Below are 23,036 nucleotides of genomic sequence, written 5' to 3' on the forward strand. Positions count from 1 at the left end.
AACCCAAATTATAGTACAAAGCCCAATTACCCAATTTTAGTAATTAGCCCAACATCATGAGTACTTCGGATTAAATAAGCATAATAATAACTTAGCTACGAGACATTAAATTAAAAAGGTTGAACATAACTTACAATGATTAAAAATAGCGTAGCGTTACACGGACAGAATTACGACTTACACCCTTACAACATTCGCTAACATACCCTTATTATTAGGATTTAAAATTAAAATTAAAATTAAAATATAAATATAAATATAAATATTACGTTGAGTGAAGAAGAAAAAGATGTTTTTATTTTGGCCAAAACGCGTTGAATTTATAGGACCTGGGCTGGATTTTAGAGCCATGCGATCGCATGGATTTTGTGCCTCCAGGCCATGCGATCGCATGGCCAGCTGGGAGAAGTCACATTTCTTTGTTTTCTTTCTTGCCGACGTTTATAAATAATAATATAATATATAAATAATTATAAGAATTATTTAAATATTATATTTTATTTATGTGCATAGTTAACTTGTAATTTTTAGTCCGTTGCGTCGAGCGTTGAGAGTTGACTCTAGTCCCAATCCGGATTTTCGAACGTCCTTGCGTACAATTTAATATCTTGTACTTTGCGTTTTGAATCTTGTACTCTTGTAATTTTGAGACGTTTCTTATCAATAATTGGAACCTCATTGATTGTATTTTGTACTTTTGAGCTTTTTGGTCATTTGCGTCTTCAATTCGTCGAATCTGTCTTTTGTCTTCACCTTTTATTATTTAAACGAATATCACTTGTAAATAGAACAGTTGCAACTAAAAGCTTGTCTTTCTTGAGGAATAATGCTATGAAATATATGTTCGTTTTTAGCATTATCAAATATTCCCACACTTGAGCGTTGCTTGTCCTCAAGCAATATAGTCTTGAAATACAAGAATCACTTCTTTATTCTTCACACTTTGTACATCAGTGATTTCTTTACGGCGGTATAAACAATGGTAGTAATGATATGGTTTACAGTCCCACATGACTATAAAATTCAGATCCATTAAGGAAATTGGATCTTTATGAAAACATTTGATCTTTTGAAAATTAAATCTAGTTTTTACCCTAGATAAGTTTTCCGGAATAACCCTTCACCGGTGTTTGCAAAACTTTTAGCTCAAAACTTGCGGTTTTGTGTCACCCACTTGCTAACCTTGTATTAGGAAAGAAACACGTCCAGTTTACTTGTCCCGTATATTACCTTTCGGTAAACTACCGTCCGGTTGTAAAGGAAAGCGTTGAACAAGCAACTGTTAAGGCAATGTCCCCTGACATGCTTTTAATTATGGTCTATAACGTGTCAGACGCAATTACTATCCTTTGTAGGAGCAATAGTAAAGCTCACCCTTATAATTTGTCGGTCTGGCACAAGGTCCTGTCTTTAACCATGCTATGCAACCACCGTTCTTACAGTTGACACCCGATTTGGTTCAGATGACCTAATGAATTCCAGGTGAATTCCTAGGATTTTACGTTCAATGGTAATGAACGCATTGAAAATGGGTTTTCAGAAAACAAATCGGTTTATAATTTGATCAAAATATTTTCTCGTTCAAGCTCGAGTTTAGATATCATTGAATTCCATGAGTTTGAATTCTCAATCTTTAAGGTCAATCTCTAGGATTGAGTAATATCAGGCTTAAAAGCTGATTTTTAATCTTTAAGGAGATTATCCTTTCTGGGGATCTGATTCATTAGTCTTATCCAGCTAATTTGCACGGTGCCCTCCCCATTTTACAAGACAGATCCTCTCATGGTTAGGATAAGTTTGACCACTTGGCGACCCTGTTTGATGCTGAGGTCCGTGGATTTCCTGCTGATTTTAGTGATGACTTTTCTAGATTTTTCGTCAACCTACAGCTGGTCTGGACGACAACTTCCTGACCTAAATCAAGAAGCGCGTTTCTTTTTCGGAAGACTTTACTTCCTTTTAATGATGGAATTGATTCATCGTGTAGATCCATCTCTTCTTTTCTTTCATCGGGTAAAATAGTTTAGTTTAGTCCAAAGCAAAAGTATTTTCAGTTATTTTTTTACAGAAATATGTGACATATGTTTAAGATAACTTGGTAATTTTTCCCACACTTGTCTTTTATTTTCCTTTTTATTGTCCTCTATTCCATTTTAAATGAATTTTAACATTTTGGTTTGTTTCTCAATTTATGTCCTTTCTGAGGTAACAATAATTTCGGTGTTAACACCTAGTTTTATCGTTCATAAATATGTATAAACATGATTTTGAGTTCATTTAATTGAAAATTTTGAAAAATTTTACTAGAATTGGGTAGTCATTATATAAGACTAGGGCTGTTCTTTATCATCAGAGAGCACTAGATTCTAATACAACTACTACGTTACTAGTATTTTTAATGGTAACCAAGTGTTTAAGATAAAAGTTTTAAAAATCCGAAAGAATTTAACCCCTTCCCACACTTAAGATCTTACAATGCCCTCATTTGCAAGAAATCAGTAACAATTTAAATTATTGAGGGTGATTAGCGTAAAAATGATTAAATTTTACCAAAGTTTCCAAACATATTGGCGTTTGGTTGCTGAATGATAAATGGTGCATATCATTTGTTCATTTCGTCTGTTGTTACATCACATTTATTTGTCATCTTGTTGCCAAAATTAGTAGCTTTTGCTGAACTTAATGCCAGTCTTTGAAAATGCGCTGTTTTACCCTGTTTTGTACAATTTACAATATACATACATACAAATATAAACATGCATGGCAATTTGAAATGGGACTTAATATCCCACTTTCAAATCCTAAATGTGAAATATTAGTACACAATAATAATAAAAATGATAAAGATTACATAAGTATATTCAATAACATAAGTTTAAACATGAATAAGTAAAAAGATAAAAACATAAAAATCATATAAATAACCAAATGGAACTAAATCAGTCTGGATATGGGTTCCAGTTCATCTCGTCAGGTGGGTTCCATTGTTGGTTATAGGTGTTTTGATAGGCTTGGTTATAGTCATACCGGTTAAAGGGTGGTCGGATATCGGGGCTATGTGGCAGAAAATGAGCAGGTAGAGTAGGTACATAGTTATTTGGTACCTGATATGATAGCTGGCTCATGATTTGGTGCTGATGAACTAACCATCTATCGTGTTGGTGTCGCCTATAATCCTCGTATACTCGCTCGGAGTTCCACTGCTCATACATACTATGTCTGGCCGCGTTTGTCATTGCTTCCTCCTCTATACGAACGTGGACGTCAAGAATAGCATCTCGAAAGACATCTCTAATGTCTTCCGCCTCCTCCATTTCCTCGTCTGAGCCTCTCTCTACCTGAGGATGAGATCCCTCATAGGGTACTGCCTGGTTACGTCTACTTTTCAATACCTTAGCACCCACATAAACTTTCAATCCTAAGGGCTCAACCTGTTCTCTACAAAGCTGTAATGGACCCCCTTGGTTCCTATCAACACCTAAATACTCTCCAATGAGAGTAACAAAAATACCTCCTCCTATTATACTCCCGTCCTGCATTCCCTCTACCATTTTAGATAAATAAAAAGCAACACAGTAAGGGATATTGACAAAGCTTCTAGGATCCCGAATACACTTTAGGTAGAATAAATCATGTAAGGTAATTTTTTCTTTATTATGACCTCTCTGTGTAATCGAGTTAGCCAAAAATCTATGAATAATACGAAGCTCGGCTCTGTCAATATGTGTATAGGAGTGTCCTCCTGCTCGTGTAAAAACATCAAAATGTGACATACGCCTCCAAATGGCGTCAGCGTCAAAGTTACTATCTACCCTTTCACCATAATGAATCAAATTTGTACAATCGGGTAATAGCAACTCACCAGGAGTATATATCTGTAAGGCCCTGGCCATGTCCAGCATGGACATTCTGTACATCCTACCGCCAAGGATAAACCTAAGAAATCTTCTATCATCTATTCTAACTATATATGTATCAAGTGATACAGTACTTATCAACTCAACACACCATTCCTTATATACAGGTCTATGAATGGTGAAAAGACGTTCCCAATCTGTAAAAGAAGAACTGCCATACCTTTGAACTAAAAGCTGTCTAACACGGTCAGCTAGATGGACCGTTTTCAAAGGGGCCCAATCGATTACCCTTGGCACCTCTACATTTTTTGTTACCAATTTGAATTTGTTCCTTTGATGTGTCTCGTAATCTCTCCATCTCCTATCAAATCTCAGATTAGTATGTAGAGTGTGCTCAGGAATTGTTGGGAATTCTACTGGCGGCCTCATCGGGAATACTATGAATTCATTAACAAACTGTACTGGATCATAATAAGGTACGTGCTGATCAGGCTGTTGTTGTTGTTCCTGTTGTGGTTGTTGTTCGTGTTGCATTTCTGGTTCTGGTTCTGGTGCTGGTCGTCTAGATGATGATGCTCCTGAACCTCCAGTATCGGCTTTCTGCAAAACACATTAAACACAAAATTTGTGCATCCAAATATGCATTAGTGTTAGCAAAATAACAACTTAAAACAATCACTATAACATGTTAAATCAAAATTAAACTTATACACATTTTCACAATTTTTCACAATTTTATACTTTTCAAATAAGCACATATGAAAATGTATACAAAGTTCATAAGTTTTTAACTCAAATAACATGTCAAAATATTCATTACTAATAAATAAACAAGTCTCAAATGGCAATTATATCAAATTAATCAAGTTCATGAATTTTGGACTTAAAAAGTCCACTTTAATCTCCAAAAATCATGTTTAGGATCAATGTTTGGATCATTTAACTATCTAAACATGTTACACTATTCAATTTAGCAATAATTCATGACAAAAATCGGCCATAACCTGTTTATATCAAAAAGCCCCAAATTGCTCAAGAACACAAACCCTAGATTTCTAAAAATTTTGAAGTTTTTGGCTTCAAATCATGTTAAATAGCATCAATCTAGGTTATACATGCATAAAATACTAACAATTTAGCACTAATTACACTAGAAATTAACAAAATTGCATTAGGTAAAAAATTGATAATTATCACAAAAACTAGGAATTTATAGAGTTTAGGGGTGTAATTTTTATCATTTTGCTGAAGAATGAGAATCTAGGCATGATTAGAGCAAGAAAAATGACGAATTACGGTGGAAAATTGATGAAATTTGGTGAAGATTTGAGGTATTTTCGTGAATGTATGTGTGTTGTGAGGAAGACAGCTCGCTGGCTATTTTGTATCAGGCCTGCATTTGGTCCCCATGCGATCGCATGGGTTCCAAGTGCAAACCCCATGCGATCGCATGGGGTGCCGGCTGAAAGGACCCGTTCATATACATTATAAATGATTCACAATAGTTGATTACATCGCGAGGTATTTGACCTCTATATGATACATTTTACAAACATTGCATTTGTTTTTAAAAGACAAACTTTCCTTACATCGAAAATTGACAGGCATGTATACCATTTCATAATATCCACTATTCAACTAAAAATTAACTTAATAATAATAATCTTTAATGAACTCAATGACTTGAATGCAACGTTCTTCGAAATATGCCATGAAAGACTCCAATTAATATCTTTAAAATGAGCAAATGCACAGCGGAAGATTTCTTTAATACCTGAGAATAAACATGCTTTAAAGTGTCAACCAAAAGGTTGGTGAGTTCATTAGTTTATCATAATCATTCATTTTCATCATTTTAATAGACCACAAGAATTTCATTTCCAGTTCTCATAAATATACGTCCCATGCATAGAGACAAAAATCATTCATATGGATTGAACACCTGGTAACCGACATTCACAATATGCATATAAGAATATCCCCATCATTCCGAGATCCTCCTTCGGACATGATATAAATTTCGAAGTACTAAAGCATCCGGTACTTTGGATGGGGCTTGTTGGGCCCAATAGATCTATCTTTAGGATTCGCGTCAATTAGGGTGTCTGTTCCCTAATTCTTAGATTACCAGACTTAATAAAAAGGGGCATATTCAATTTCGATAATTCAACCATATAATGTAGTTTCGATTACTTGTGTCTATTTCGTAAAACATTTATAAAAATTGCGCATGTATTCTCAGCCCAAAAATATAAAGGGTAAAAAGGCAAATAAAACTCACCATACTGTATTTCGTAGTGAAAATACATATAACGTCATTGAACTAGTGCAAGGTTGGCCTCGGATTCACGAACCTAAATTAATTATATATAATTATATGTTGGTCAATATTTGTCTAACAATTAGGTCAGTTCATAGTGTACCACAATCCTAATGCTCGAGACTAATATGCAAAAGTCAACAAAAGTCAATTTGACTCAAAATGATTTCCAAAATTTATACATGATTATAATATATTTTAAATATCGTCGTTTTATATTTTTAAATATTTTTAAAAGATTTATTAGAGTAAATAATATAATTCATTTATTAATAAATAAAATTTTATATTAAAATTTATATAATAAAATATACTTTTATATATATTAAGTAATAAAATTTATAGGGTTCATTTAATATCATAAAGATAATATGATAGGTATTATTAAAGTAATTTATTACACGTAGTAAAATATGTTTGTATTACATATTTATTTGATAAAATAATATCTATAATGTTAGTAAGTAAAAGTTGTATTATTTTGTAATAATAATTATTATTATAAAAATATCAATATTTATAATTACTAAGGTGATATTATGATAAAACGATAATTCTAATTATGATAACTTTAATATTTACGATAATTTTTAATATTATCTTTAAAATAATAATTCTATTTAAAATGATAATAAAAATGATATTTTATAGTAACAATGACATTTCTATTAAAATGATAATTTTTGTTAAAATGATAATTTTTGTTAAAATGATAGTTTTGATACTAACGATACTTTTAATAATAATAGTAATGATAAAAATAATAAGAACGATTATTTTATCTAAATCAATATCTTATAATATTTTAATTTCATCATGATACTCTTACTCATTATTTCCTAATCGTTTCGTTTAATAGCTTTTAATCGTCTTTTATATCGTGCTCATAATAATGATAATAATAGTAATCAAAATAATTAGGTGTTACTAATATTAGTTTTAATTACAATAATACTAATAATGATAATTACTATGACATTATTAACGATAATGATAATATAATAATAATAATAATAACAATAACCATTTTTAAATAATGATATTTATATTAATAATGATAATAATAATAATGATAATAATAATAATAATAATAATAATTAGATAATAATAATAATAATAATTAGATAATAATAATAATACTAATACTAATTATAACTTTAATGATAATAACGATAGTAATAATAATAATAAAAAACAATTTTTAATGATAAATCCTTTTATTGATAAAGATAATGATAATAATAATAATAAGATAAAACTAGAACGACGATAATAACGACGATAATAATAATCATTTTTAATAATAATACAAAAATTCTATGTACGTATAATACGCGTATAAATATATATACTATTAATTTAAATCGTTATATATATTTAATAAAATAAAATATAAATATCGTTATCTTTATCATACTGGTTAAGTAATGAGTTGTCAAAAGTGGTTCTAGATATTTATAAAAGTTATATACGTTTTAATAATAAAGTTCTTTTTAAACTGAAAACATTTTTGTACGTTTGAAACTAAATCAAATAAATATAATAATTTTGTTTTCCAAAACCAAATATATTTTTAAGAATCATTTTGTTTAAAGGTTAAAATAATGGAAATCGTTATATCATAAAACGTTTTAGAAAAGTAGAATCATATATATTCATAATAGGTTTCAAGTTTTTAAATTACAGTCTGTTGGTGAAGCATGGGATAAAGTTCAAAGGTTAAATAAACGTATGAAATCATCTTAATGAAAAATGTCGAGTTACTTACTTGTCGATATCCAACATCTAAGTTAATTACACTTCACGTTCTTACTTATAAATCACTTTACCATTTTTCGAATGTTGTAAAAAAGAATAGATTTCTTAAATCACAGTGGACCTCATAACATAGACCCGTAATCATATCACAATGTATCTGATAAATTAATCATTTGATATTATCGTCTAATTCTATCGATAAACATATTGAAACAAATACGTTAATGTAAAGTATTATACGTTTAATACTTTATTAATATTCTCAAGTTATAATATATATACATATATATACATATTTATTTATATATAACGGTTCGTGAATCGTTGGAATTTGGTCGAGGTTATAATGAATGCATGAACACAATTTAAAATTCTTGAGATTTAACTTAACAAACTTTGCTTATCGTGTTGGAATAATATAAAGATAAAGTTTAAATTTGGTTGGAAATTTCCGGGTTGTCACAGTACCTACCCGTTAAAGAAATTTCGTCCCGAAATTTGAGTGGAAAGGTCGTGAATGATAATAAGTATGTTTTCATGATGCATACAGGCTGAAAATTAGAGTTTTATCATCAGCGAATAATTTGGATAAACAATCCATTTATATGAAGAGTACGAATGAAGCTAACATAGAAGAGTGAAATGAGTAAGTGTAGATTCATCTTATCATTTGACGTAGATATGATTGATTTCCATATTTCAAGGGATTTGAAGAAAATCTTTGTAATAAGATTTGATTCTCCGGTAACAAAGGGAATTAGGATCCGCTTTAAATGCGATCGTCCATTTTAATTGTTCTGTCGGAAATTTTCTTATAAATTCACCTCCTTCGTTTTCTTACAACTCACACCTTCTGTTGATGCATTTTATGCAAGTCCCTAGACATCTACCCACGTCCATTGCAGGTACAACAGTTTACAGGCCACCATGATCGTTTGTTATTATCCTATCCGTGTTTGTATGTGGTTACAGGAACTGCAGGAACGAGAATTGGATGTTTGACTATGTTAGACTTAGTCAGACGTCCGAGTGAAGCCTCACTCGTACGGCTGACAGGCCCATAAACACGGTTGATGCTGAGCTAAGTCACAATTACAATCTAAATGAGAAGACACGAGTGAGTGATCACCCGTACGGTTGATGAAGCCAACTCATATGTGTGATGGATGAATCGTGCGGGTGAGTCAATAGTAGGGGTATATAAAGTCTTATGTTCTTCATTTTAGGTTAAGCCTCTCATTTGTTACACACACTCAGATCTGGTGAGCTCCTCCGATTCTCTCTCAACCCAAATCACCCAGGTGGTGAATAATAGCTCTAAGTATTGATCTAATCACAATTGATTTAGTTGTGGTATGACTAAATTAATCCCAAAAAGCTTAACCTATTCACTAGAGGGTTTGATTCACTTATTCCGTCATTGTGTGAGTTAAATCTGTTGATTTCTAAGTTCCTAGTCATGTTTCATCACATTCTATTCTTTCCCCCTCAACTCATATTTTAAAGTATTCATCAATATGCTCCATCCAGTTCTGATTCTCGATATACTTCTAACTTTCATATCGGTCATTCTTCTTTTTCATCTACCGCCGGAAGAATCTATTTACTTCTACTATACTCTTGAGTTTATAGTGTTTCTAGTTCTCCCGTGTCTTTATATTGCTATATGCATCGATATATATGGTTTATAACTTTTGGTTTGTCGTTGGGCTTTATATCTTCCCTTATATTTCAAAGTCTCTATTTCTATCTTCTATAATCATTGTCATCCACAGTTAATGCTCTCTTTTATTTGCTGCAATTTATACCCCAATTTCTATTTCGGAGTTTTGTCCTTTCGTTTCTTCTTCTTGCGATTAGGCACCGCTTGTAATGGTCCAGAATTTGCAGATGTGAATTTTGGAATGAACATTGTTAATGTTCTAGGAAGAAAATTGTAATGGCACGATCTTGACTTGTCAAATTACCAGAATACCTCAGAAAAAGCCGAATCATCAAGAAATATTTTCTTGATATTTTAGAGGTTAAATAGAATACAAGAGTCGTATAACATGGCAAATGATGATGTTATGATCTGTGAATCATCACGTTCCATTTAGAAACTCAACATGAATTACTTTAATATAATCACGTTGATCAAGTGTCATTATATTATACTAACTCATGCTTCAGTTTCCAACACTACTTCAAAAATATTCATATTTTAAACTCAAAGGTTTACAGAGTATAGGAACTAAACAGTTTCCTTTTTGATGTAATACAGATAGCGCAAAGAGATAAATGATTCCAGATAAGAATAGTTATGGAAATATCTTCAGAAATATGGAGGATATTTATAATGAAAGATACGATGATATCTTAGAATTTCTAATATCAGAGGATGATGAAGTATGTTGTCTGTAAGGGTTTAGTGTCAGGAGCAAGGTATTCGTTAATGACTTCAACAGACACTAAATCATTTGGATTCTTTAAAGGCAAGTTCAGTCTTTGTGATTTGTCCACAGCCTCCTTCATACTTTGCTCAATCCGTTTTCCAGTTCCAAAACTTCTCTATTTCTGAGCTTTGCTAATACACTAATCTTTATCATCAAACTTTTTACTGCTAAGGTCATTTACAGTTTTTATTACTTCATCAGCATTTCGAGAACTAGTTCGCGGTTCAGAGTGTTTTTCAGAAACTTCACATTCGAAGTATGTAAGCCTTGGAAATAGACGTTATGTATAACTGTTGGCGTCAACATGCTGTGAGATTTCAAAATACTGATTTCTAATTCCCAATGATTCATATGGCAATTCTCGTTACAAGAGGCAGATGAGTAAATGATGAGGTTTCGATAAATATAATGATTCTTCGGAATGCCCAAGATCAGTGAAGTTGTTGGTAAGTTTATTGCTAATGTGGTGGAATATGAAAGGTTCTCCGGTAACAAAAGGGTAATCACATATATCAAAATTATGATAAGGCTACTCCGAATGAAAAAATCGAAGTTGTCTTGCTGGAGCTGTGATATAATTTACTACTTTGCAAAGGAATTGCAAGGTTATTTTTGCTAATAAATACCAAAAGATCTGACACAGATATGTGTTGAATTATGACTTTGGATTCGAGAGCTTTTTAAGTACATAACTGTGGGTAATATGTGGTTGGATCATCATCTCGATTGCTCATTATTTGAAGTGTCTTCAGAGATTTTCGAAGGGTTTGAACACAGATTGTAATCGTTTGTATACATTTGATGTTCTAACACACTTTTGAAGTCAAAGTATAGCTTTGAAAGATGTAGGAATCTAAAAGTGATGGTACCGGTTATATCTCAAATTGAATTCTGAGATTTTAAAATCAGAATATGTAATTGGGTTTGAATGAGTATGGTTATTTTGATTTCTATGAAAGAATGTATATTATTGTGAAAGTAGGAAGTATAATTGATAATTTGCTTAATCTGATTCGAAGAATGTAACATATTAATTGTGAATTTATATATATCTCTCGGGTATTACCTACCCGTTAAAAAAAATTTCACAATTAATATTTTGTACATAAGAATTTTATTACAGTCTTTATGAAAATATATATGTATATATTCTTCTCAGATGTAACATAGATTTTAATGAGTTAATACTAAATTAAACTCATTCGATTTACGGTTGGAACTAGAATTGAATAATTCCTTTAAGGCTTTAGAGGTTACATAAGTATTTCTTCAATAATATTGAAATTATGAATCAATACTTCGTTATTTGTTGAGATGTGATGCTGTTTTTTGTTAAATTCTTGTGAACTTCGCAAAGTACGAATGATGTTATCTGAAAAGTTTCGGTTACATCAATGATGAAGTGTAAAATCAAATATATACTTGATTTATCAGGAATTGGAATTTGTTGAATTGAGACAGAGATTGTAGTTAACGATGGTTAAGTCGCTGGTGAGGGACGTACATTATTGCATATTTGTAATATGAATTAACCGAGTAGTTAAGATTCACACACAATAGATTTAACACGGAAAGATTTATTTTTTTATTTCAAAATATATATATATATAAAATATATATATAATTTCTTCAGAGGGAATGAGTTAATTCTTCATAACTTGTTGATACAATATACACGTTATTGATTCGTAATGATGTAAACAGTGATTCTTGAACTGACGGAGTTTGTGATGTTATAGGTGTTGTTGATTCTGATGTTGACTGTACTGACGATGCTGGTGACGCTGACGGTACTGTTGATGCTATTGGTAAAACAAGTTTAACTTGTTAATCACACGCCATTTTTGTCAGGGTTTCTACTCTTCCTTCTATCATTTTGGTTCACTTAACTGATTTATGGTTAGGGCTAGATTAGATAATCTCTAAGACTTTAGAGATTATATAATCGTCGCGGAATGTTTCTCCAATGAAGTTATGAATTAATACTTTGTCAGTTATTATTGTTGGTACTCCTTGGTATCTATGGTACGTATGACGTTGATACTCGTGGGACAGATTGTGAAGTTGAGGTTTACAACACGATTGTGGTTGGAGGTGGTAATAGTACTGTTGGCGTTGATGATGGTGGTACTGGTTATGTTGCTGATGCTGCTGCGGGTGTTTGTAATCTCTGAACCATATTCTCCAAAGCCACTACCCGAGCGTGAAGTTTGTTGACTTCTTCTATTATTCCAGGATGATTGTCGGTCGGAACGAGCGGATAAATAAAATCTAGAATTTGATGTTGTATATAATCGTGACCAGATACCCTGGAAATGAGAGAGAAAATGGTGTCTGGAACTGGTTCGCCGGTAAGTGCTTCAGGTTCTTCGCCAAGAGGGTAATGTGGTGGATGGAAAGGATCGCTTTCTTCTTGTTTCCAATGATTGAGGAGGCTACGAACCCATCCCCAATTCATCCAGAATAGGTGATGACTGATTGGTTGATCCATTCCTGTCACACTGCTTTCGGAGCTTGAGTGAGATTCTATTTCGGAATCCGAGTGACTTGAACTGATGACAAATTCCATTTTGTACGATTGGATAAAGGATTTTTCGATATAAAATGATTTTTCGGCTATCGGGTGGTATTCTATTTACCTAGGATATCTATATATAGAGATCAAAAGATTTCATAGATTACGGAGGAATTTGCGGGATATGTCAGGCAAAGTTTAAAGTAACAGATACGATAAGATATGATTTAGCAGATACGCTAAGATATGAATTTTGTCTATACACTACTCATGCAATTAATGTAGCAAGACGTGTCTAGACTAATAATGATAAGCAGGTAATTTCCTATGGATGATAAGTAGATGATTTCCGACTAGAAATGATAAGCAAAACTTTTGACATGCAGACACGGTCGAAGTCCAGACTCACTAATGCATCCTAACGACTTATCAGTTAGACACACTAATGCAGACCTGGTTCGCTAAGACCATCACTCTGATACCAACTGAAAGGACCCGTTCATATACATTATAAATGATTCACAATAGTTGATTACATCGCGAGGTATTTGACCTCTATATGATACATTTTACAAACATTGCATTTGTTTTTAAAAGACAAACTTTCTTTACATCGAAAATTGACAGGCATGTATACCATTTCATAATATCCACTATTCAACTATAAATTGACTTAATAATAATAATCTTTAATGAACTCAATGACTTGAATGCAACGTTCTTCGAAATATGCCATGAAAGACTCCAATTAATATCTTTAAAATGAGCAAATGCACAGCGGAAGATTTCTTTAATACCTGAGAATAAACATGCTTTAAAGTGTCAACCAAAAGGTTGGTGAGTTCATTAGTTTATCATAATCATTCATTTTCATCATTTTAATAGACCACAAGAATTTCATTTCCAGTTCTCATAAATATACGTCCCATGCATAGAGACAAAAATCATTCATATGGATTGAACACCTGGTAACCGACATTCACAATATGCATATAAGAATATCCCCATCATTCCGGGATCCTCCTTTGGACATGATATAAATTTCGAAGTACTAAAGCATCCGGTACTTTGGATGGGGCTTGTTGGGCCCAATAGATCTATCTTTAGGATTCGCGTCAATTAGGGTGTCTGTTCCCTAATTCTTAGATTACCAGACTTAATAAAAAGGGGCATATTCAATTTCGATAATTCAACCATATAATGTAGTTTCGATTACTTGTGTCTATTTCATAAAACATTTATAAAAATTGCGCATGTATTCTCAGCCCAAAAATATAAAGGGTAAAAAGGCAAATGAAACTCACCATACTGTATTTCGTAGTGAAAATACATATAACATCATTGAACTAGTGCAAGGTTGGCCTCGGATTCACGAACCTAAATTAATTATATATAATTATATGTTGGTCAATATTTGTCTAACAATTAGGTCAGTTCATAGTGTACCACAATCCTAATGCTCGAGACTAATATGCAAAAGTCAACAAAAGTCAATTTGACTCAAAATGATTTCCAAAATTTATACATGATTATAATATATTTTAAATATCGTCGTTTTATATTTTTAAATATTTTTAAAAGATTTATTAGAGTAAATAATATAATTCATTTATTAATAAATAAATTTTTATATTAAAATTTATATAATAAAATATACTTTTATATATATTAAGTAATAAAATTTATAGGGTTCATTTAATATCATAAAGATAATATGATAGGTATTATTAAAGTAATTTATTACACGTAGTAAAATATATTTGTATTACATATTTATTTGATAAAATAATATCTATAATGTTAGTAAGTAAAAGTTGTATTATTTTGTAATAATAATTATTATTATAAAAATATCAATATTTATAATTACTAAGGTGATATTATGATAAAACGATAATTCTAATTATGATAACTTTAATATTTACGATAATTTTTAATATTATCTTTAAAATAATAATTCTATTTAAAATGATAATAAAAATGATATTTTATAGTAACAATGACATTTCTATTAAAATGATAATTTTTGTTAAAATGATAATTTTTGTTAAAATGATAGTTTTGATACTAACGATACTTTTAATAATAATAGTAATGATAAAAATAATAAGAACGATAATTTTATCTAAATCAATATCTTATAATATTTTAATTTCATCATGATACTCTTACTCATTATTTCCTAATCGTTTCGTTTAATAGCTTTTAATCGTCTTTTATATCGTGCTCATAATAATGATAATAATAGTAATCAAAATAATTAGGTGTTACTAATATTAGTTTTAATTACAATAATACTAATAATGATAATTACTATGACATTATTAACGATAATGATAATATAATAATAATAATAATAACAATAACCATTTTTAAATAATGATATATATATTAATAATGATAATAATAATAATGATAATAATAATAATAATAATAATAATAATAATAATAATAATAATAATAATAATTAGATAATAATAATAATAATAATAATTAGATAATAATAATAATACTAATACTAATTATAACTTTAATGATAATAACGATAGTAATAATAATAATAAAAAACAATTTTTAATGATAAATCTTTTTATTGATAAAGATAATGATAATAATAATAATAAGATAAAACTAGAATGACGATAATAACGATGATAATAATAATCATTTTTAATAATAATACAAAAATTCGATGGACTATAACTTCAAATCCGTTCATCGAAATCATTCGATATCTAAATAAAAAGTTCTTAATTTTTCGCTAGCTTTCCAACGACATGCATATCTTATACCTTATCTCAGTCGCATATATAACTAATTCAGGATTCAACATAATCTAACTAAAGGCAATATCAAAAGTACAAACATGCATAATCCTATATACTCGAGCACTAGTCAGGGATACACTATTAGCATGTAAAAGTTAAATTATGAGTACTCACGTATCAATATTGAGATTCAATATTGCAGGAAAGGTACGTAGACGCAACGGAGATGATAAACACTATATTGACCTCATGAGCATACCCATGAACCATACCCAATCACCTCCATAGCTATAACCCAAAATTTCCTTAATCCAATCCCACTCGAAAAACAATTTCGAAATCACCCGGACCGCACTCCGACGTAATATTTTATGTATACTAATAATATCTTGAAATAATACGGAGTAAATATATATATGTAAATCGATTGAGAGAGTTTAGAGAAAAATATTTTCAAGTTTCTATGAAATAATGAAACCTATTGAATTCTATTTATAATAGATTTTTGAATTATTAAAGTGAATTATTAAAGTATGAATTATTAAAGTGAATTATTAAAGTATGAATTATTAAAGTGAATTATTAAAGTATGAATTATTAAAGTGAATTATTAAAGTATGAATTATTAAAGTGAATTATTAAAGTATGAATTATTAAAGTGAATTATTAAAGTTAAAGTAAAGTAAAAAATAAAGTAAAGGTAAAGTTTAAGTATAGTAAAAGTATAAAACTATGTACGTATAATACGCGTATAAATATATATACTATTAATTTAAATCGTTATATATATTTAATAAAATAAAATATAAATATCGTTATCTTTATCATACTGGTTAAGTAATGAGTTGTCAAAAGTGGTTCTAGATATTTATAAAAGTTATATACGTTTTAATAATAAAGTTCTTTTTAAACTGAAAACATTTTTGGACGTTTGAAACTAAATCAAATAAATATAATAATTTTGTTTTCCAAAACCAAATATATTTTTAAGAATCATTTTGTTTAAAGGTTAAAATAATGGAAATCGTTATATCATAAAACGTTTTAGAAAAGTAGAATCATATATATTCATAATAGGTTTCAAGTTTTTAAATTACAGTCTGTTGGTGAAGCATGGGATAAAGTTCAAAGGTTAAATAAACGTATGAAATCATCTTAATGAAAAATGTCGAGTTACTTACTTGTCGATATCCAACATCTAAGTTAATTACACTTCACGTTCTTACTTATAAATCACTTTACCATTTTCCGAATGTTGTAAAAAAGAATAGATTTCTTAAATCACAGTGGACCTCATAACATAGACCCGTAATCATATCACAATGTATCTGATAAATTAATCATTTGATATTATCGTCTAATTCTATCGATAAACATATTGAAACAAATACGTTAATGTAAAGTATTATACGTTTAATACTTTATTAATATTCTCAAGTTATAATATATATACATATATATACATATTTATTTATATATAACGGTTCGTGAATCGTTGGAATTTGGTCGAGGTTATAATGAATGCATGAACACAATTTAAAATTCTTGAGATTTAACTTAACAAACTTTGCTTATCGTGTTGGAATAATATAAAGATAAAGTTTAAATTTGGTTGGAAATTTCCGGGTTGTCACACAGGCTACAGTACTTTCACTTTTTTTTTTATAAAACCTTATACTTTATAAAACTTATAATTAATTAAATTTTAAAAATTTTGTTTTCCTTTAGGAGCGAGGGCGTTTCGGATCGTTGTCCTAGTCTGCCTCTCGACAAGATTTTAAAATTTGTCAAATCAAAGCGCGGTTTTTAAAAGTAAAGATTTTTGGGTTTTTTTTAATGTTTTGGCATACTTTAATTCAATAAGATTAAAAATAATGATAATAAAAGTTCTCGTCCCTCCCTCGGGTTAAGCAATTTCGGTTCAATGACCTAGTCTTTAACTTACGACGAATTTTAAAAATAATATTTTTAACTTAATGAGATAAAGTAAATTTTTGTTTTTAAATTCACACCAAACTTAAAATAAAAATACATAAAATTCAAAATTAATATTAAAAATTCACACCAAACTTATATTATATTTTTCAAATATTTACAATTTTAAATATATTGTTTTTACAAAGTTTACAATATTAATTTAAGATTTATATATTAATTTTAAAAACATGGTAAAAATAAAATTAAAAATCTTTTTGGCTTTTTATCCCACTTTAATCAATCAAATATTATTAAAAATATACGCCCCTCTTTTCGGTAAAGTAATTTCGGTTCCATGACCTAATTTAACTCATGACGAATTTTTGGAATATTTTGTGTTGATTGATTAAAGATATTTATACCTTAAGAATAAACGTTAAATTTCGCAGTGATGTAATAAATTTTTGAATGATATCAATAATTTCGGTCGCCAAACCTAATTTTATTTAATACCAATTTAATACTTTATAGCGAACAAATTAGCGTTTATTATCAAAAGGTTAAAAATAAAAATAAAACTGTACAGACTTACCTGTGAGATAGTATTCTTAGTTATATGATCTATCCCATTCATAAGATAGTCGGTTTAATTGGTTTTCCATGGCTACATAGGCGTAACCTCGAGCATTCAGTGTTTTTTCTTCTAAACATATGAACGACCCGTCTCTGCATAAAGTAACAAATTCAGTATTTGAATAGGTTTGATTATTTGAACATTTACCTCCATGTGACCATTTTCCGCATTTGTGACATCTTTCTTGGTGTCGTGCTCTTCTTTTCGCTGCGGATTTTGATTTTCCTTTACCAAATTGTAACTTATTATCTTCGCATCTGGATTCTTTTCTTACTCCGTCCAATCTTTCTCTGATTACTGATACTATTTCACTCGGAAGTGTGTCATTATTACGTTTAGTGATCAAAGCGTGTAGCATCAGACCATGGTTTAGTTCACAGGCAGTCTTCATTTCGTAAAAACCTAAAAAAAATAAAAATTCAGAATGGAGGGAGAAGACTAGTTCTTTAGGGTCTGCTAGGGAAAGACCATTCGGGTTCCATTTTCGAGAACTACACGAAAACAGACAATCTAACTCTAACAGAAATACATATTATCCTTTAAAGACTTGATTCTCCCCACACTTAGTTAGCTGTGGTATCGAAATTGTGATTAACTTCATTGTCGAATTCCATCGGACTATCTATATATTGTTTAACTCTGTGACCATTAACTTTAAATTCAATTCCATTTGAATTTATTAATTCTACTGTTCCGTATGGAAAAACTCTTTTAACTATGAATGGTCCAGACCATCTTGATTTCAATTTTCCAGGAAATAGCTTGAATCGTGAATTGAAAAGAAGAACTCTGTCTCCTTCCTTAAATTCTTTTGAAGTTCTGATTCTTTTATCATGCCATTTCTTCGTTCTTTCCTTATAGATCAACGAATTTTCGTATGCTTCATGTCTTAATTCTTCTAATTCGTTTAATTGACTTAATCGTAGACGTCTAGCTTCATGTAAATCAAGATTACATGTCTTCAAAGCCCAAAATGCTTTGTGTTCAATTTCTACTGGAAGATGACATGCTTTTCCATAAACAAGTCTAAAAGGTGTGGTTCCAATTGGAGTTTTGTAGGCTGTTCTAAAAGCCCAGAGTGCATCCTCCAATTTAATGGACCATTCCTTCGGATTTGATCCTACGGTTTTCTCTAGAATACGTTTTAAAGCTCGGTTTGTATTTTCAACTTGTCCACTAGTTTGTGGATGATAAGCAATGGAGATTTTATGAGTTACTCCATATCTTTTAAGAACTTTCTCAAGTTGATTATTACAGAAATGAGTTCCCCGATCACTTATTAAAGCTTTCGGTGTTCCAAACCTTGCAAAAAGACGTTTTAAAAAATTGACTACAACTCGTGCATCGTTAGTTGGGAGAGCTTGTGCTTCCGCCCATTTAGATACATAATCAATGGCAACGAGAATATAGAGATTATTATGAGATTTTGGAAATGGACCCATAAATTCAATACCCCAAATGCCAAATACTTCACATACTTGTATGACATTTTGTGGCATTTCATCACGTTGACTTATTTTTCCGGCCCTTTGACATGCATCACAGGATTTGCAAAGAAGGTGTGCGTCTTTGTAAATTGTAGGCCAATAGAATCCAGCATCGTAAACTTTTCTTGTTGTTAGTTGAGGCCCATAATGCCCTCCTGTTGGTCCTGTGTGACAATGGTTTAAAATTTTACTAGCTTCATCTCCGAATACACATCGGCGTATTATTCCATCTGGATAACTTTTAAACAGATGTGGATCTTCCTAAAAATAGTGTTTTATATCACTGAAGAATTTCTTTCGTTTTTGGTACGATAATCCTTTTTCAAGGAATCCACATACTAAGTAGTTTGCATAGTCTGCAACCCATGGAATTTCATTATAATCTATCTTCAATAGATATTCATCAGGAAAGTTGTCTTGTATGGCCGATTCAATTAGAACTTCTAATTCGGGATTTTCAAGACGAGAAAGATGATCAGCGGCGAGATTTTCTGCTCCTCTTTTATCTCGGATTTCAATATCAAACTCTTGTAAGAGTAAGATCCAACGGATTAATCGTGGTTTAGCATCTTGTTTCGAAAATAGGTATCTAAGAGCAGAATGGTCGGTATAGACCACCGTTTTTGCTAGAACGAGATATGAATGAAATTTGTCAAAAGCAAAGACAATAGCAAGGAGTTCTTTTTCAGTAGTTGTATAGTTCGTTTGTGCTCCTTGTAACGTCTTACTAGCATAATATATAGGTTGAAATCGTTTTTCAATCCTTTGTCCTAAAACGGCTCCCATTGCAAAATCACTTGCATTGCACATTAGTTCAAATGGTAGATTCCAATTTGGTGTTATCATGATCGGCACATTAGTTAGTTTCTCTTTAAGAATATTAAAAGATTTGATATACTCATTTGAAAAGATGAATGGAGCATCTTTTTCTAGGAGTTTATTCATAGGAGTGGCAATTTTAGAAAAATCTTTTATGAAACGTCGTTAAAAACCGGCAAGCCTTAGAAAACTCCTAACTCCTCTAACATTGGTGGAATGTGGAAGTTTAGTAATTACATCTACTTTAGCTCTATCCACTTCAATTCCTTCTTTTGAAATTTTATGTCCAAGAACGATGTCTTCTTTAACCATGAAATGGCATTTCTCCCAATTAAGTACTAGATTTGATTGTTCGCATCTAATAAGCATTCGTTCCAGATTAACTAGACATGATTCAAATGTATCACCGAAGACTGAAAAGTAATCCATGAAAACTTCCATGCATTCTTCTATCATGTCGTGAAAAATCGCCATCATGCACCTTTGAAAGGTTGCAGGGGCGTTGCAAAGTCCAAATGGCATGCGTTTGTAAGCAAAAGTACCATAAGGGCACGTGAATGTGGTTTTCTCTTGGTCCTCGGGTGCTATTGGAATTTGAAAATATCCGGAAAATCCATCTAGAAAACAATAATAACTATTTCCGGCTAATCTTTCCAACATTTGATCTATGAAAGGTAAGGGAAAGTGATCTTTTCTGGTGGCGTCATTTAATTTTCTATAATCAATACACACACGCCATCCTGTTACAGTCCTAGTAGGAATAAGCTCATTTTTTTCATTTGTAATGACAGTCATGCCACCCTTCTTAGGCACGCATTGAACTGGGCTTACCCATTGACTATCAGAAATTGGATAAATTAGACCTGCATCTAGTAGTTTAATAATTTCTTTCTTAACTACATCTTGCAAATTAGGATTTAGTCTTCGTTGGCGTTGCACATACGTTTTATGACCTTCTTCCATAAGGATTTTATGTGTGCAATACGAAGGACTTATTCCTTTAATATCATGAATCTTCCATGCAGTGGCTGGTTTATGAGCTTTCAACACAGAAATGAGTTGTGATTTCTCATTTTCAGTAAGAGAAGACGATATTATTACGGGTAATTCAGATTCACCATGTAAATAAGCGTATTTCAAATGGTTTGGAAGTGGCTTTAACTCTAGTTTCGGAGGTTCTTCTATCGATGATTTGTATCGATATCTGTCTTCTTCTTTTAGCATTTGAATTTCTTCTATTGTTGGTTCATATCCATTAGCTATAAGTGTAGCTAACATTTCAACTTCATTAATTGGTTCAGTTCCTTCTCCTAAAGAACATTCTCCTGTTCCTTGTAATTCTGGAAATTCTTCTAATAACTCTGCATGTGAATCTATAGTTTGAATATAATAACATGTATCATCTGCAGATTGAGGTTGTTGCATTGCTCTATCAACTGAAAAGGTAACACTCTCGTCCTCTATACTTAGGGTCAATTTCTTACCAAACACGTCTATCATTGCTTTAGCCGTGTTTAAGAATGGTCTTCCTAATATGAGAGGAACTTGAGAATCTTCTTCCATGTCCAGAACAACAAAATCTACTGGAAATACTAAAGTACCAACTTTAACTAGCATGTTCTCCATTATCCCTCTAGGATATTTTATTGATCGATCGGCTAGTTGTATACTTATTCTGGTTGGTTTCAATTCTCCGAGGTCTAGTTTAGCGTATAGTGAATACGGCATTAAATTTATACTAGCACCTAAGTCTGCCAATGCTTCTATTGAACTAAGACTACCCAGAAAACATGGAATTGTGAAACTTCCTGGATCAGATAGTTTTTCTGGTATCTTATTCAACAGCACTGCTGAACAATTAGCATTCATAGTAACAGCCGAGAGTTCTTCCATTTTCTTTCTATTTGAGATTAGATCTTTCAAGAATTTAGCATATCTAGGCATTCCTGAAATCACATCAATGAAAGGAAGATTTACATTTATCTGTTTAAACATATCCAAAAATTTGGATTGCTCGGCTTCAAGTCTTTCTTTTTTCATTTTACTCGGGTAAGGAAGTGGTGGTTGGTATGGTTTAACATAAGGTTTAGCCTTAACTGTGTTATCTTCATTAACCTTTTCAACTACCGGTTCTTTTTCCTTATCTTGATCAGGTTGTGGTTCTTGTGGAGTAGGAATAGCTTCATCAGAAGTTACAGGTATTTCAGGTGGTTTAAGTGTTGTACCACTTCTTGTGGTAATGGCTTTAGCTGTTTCATTCCGGGGGTTAGCATTTGTATCACTAGGTAGACTTCCCGGTTTTCTTTCACCTATTAACCTTGCTAGGTTACTTACTTCTTGTTCCAGATTTTGAATAGAAGCTTGTTGATTTCTAAATGCTTGAGCATTTTGTTCATTGGTTTGTTTTTGAGATGTGAAAAACTGCGTTTGAGTTTCAACTAGCTTCGTCATCATATCTTCTAAATTCGGCTTTTTATCATCGATTTGTGGTGGTTTGTTTTGAAAATTAGGTCTTTGCTGATTGTA

This window comes from Rutidosis leptorrhynchoides, chromosome 10 (genome assembly GCF_046630445.1).
Source record: "Rutidosis leptorrhynchoides isolate AG116_Rl617_1_P2 chromosome 10, CSIRO_AGI_Rlap_v1, whole genome shotgun sequence".
Taxonomy (NCBI): domain Eukaryota; kingdom Viridiplantae; phylum Streptophyta; class Magnoliopsida; order Asterales; family Asteraceae; genus Rutidosis; species Rutidosis leptorrhynchoides.